This window comes from Myotis brandtii, unplaced genomic scaffold (genome assembly GCF_000412655.1).
Source record: "Myotis brandtii unplaced genomic scaffold, ASM41265v1 scaffold654, whole genome shotgun sequence".
Lineage (NCBI taxonomy): Eukaryota > Metazoa > Chordata > Mammalia > Chiroptera > Vespertilionidae > Myotis > Myotis brandtii.
Window position 1 is genome coordinate 1,098,178 of NW_005370538.1, and position 998 is coordinate 1,099,175.

Below are 998 nucleotides of genomic sequence, written 5' to 3' on the forward strand. Positions count from 1 at the left end.
GAGCCTGACCAGGGGCTGCACTTAGGGATTGGGCCTGCCCTCTGCCACCCGGGAGCAGGCCTAAGCCAGCAGGTCATTATCTCCCGAGAGGTCCCAGACTGCGAGAGGGCACAGGCCGGGCTGGGGGACCCCCTCCCCCGCCCCCCGAGTGCACAAATTTTTGTGCACCGGGCCTCTAGTTGTTTAATAAAGTTATATAGGTTTCAAGTGTACAATTCTATGATTCATCATCTATATATCGCATTGTATGCCCACCACCCAAAGTCAAGTATCCTTCATCATCATTATCCTATTTTATCCTTTACTACTTCCCCTAACCCCTTCCCTCTGGTAACTACCATACTGTTGTCCATGTCGATGAGTTATTGTTTGTTATAAATATTTTTAATTTTCTATATATTATGATGCTTTGATATCCTAAAAAAAACTTTCTGTCTGGAAAAAGTCTGTCCATCCTGGGGCTATCTCAATTCTTAGAAAGGGCCCAGCCAGAAGTATGCCTTTGCTATATAAACCAACTAATCCAGAGCCCTATCTCCACTGCCTGACCCTTTATACACATAGGAGTCAATATCCCATTGACTTTATTATCGCAGGTTCTGGTGCCAGACCACTAGGGATCACCTCTATAGTCCAAAGCCCTTGGAAACTATTCAAATTAGCCAATCCAAAACTCTTTACCCTACCTTGCCCCTTCCACAGATACTCCAATGAAGGCTGAGGCCTAAACCTTTCCTCCTCCCTCCTGTCTTCTGCCTCCTGAACACCTTGGTGCTTTCCCAAGGCTTGTCATACCTCTTGTCTCTAGCACTTGTGAGTATAATAAACTTTGTTTTCCTGAACCTCTCCCTTTTCTTCTCATGTGGCCACACTTGACCAACCCTCTCATAAAAGAATACAAGCAAGGAAACTATATCATTTAAAAGCCCAAATGAAAAAAAGTTAAAAATGGAACTCCCATTTGACCCAGTGATCCCACTTCTAGGAATATATCCCAA

General features: G+C 44.5%; 1 long non-coding RNA gene across 1 annotated transcript in view; it reads right to left on the reverse strand.

Annotated features, from left to right (window-relative positions):
- The window catches only part of LOC106723815, a 22,878-nt gene extending 22,522 nt beyond the window's left edge, over positions 1 to 356 (reverse strand). The window contains exon 1 of the long non-coding RNA XR_001359541.1: positions 336 to 356. This is a non-coding gene — a long non-coding RNA (uncharacterized LOC106723815). The remainder of the gene's footprint in view (positions 1 to 335) is intronic.
- Between the last annotated feature and the right edge of the window lie 642 nt (positions 357 to 998).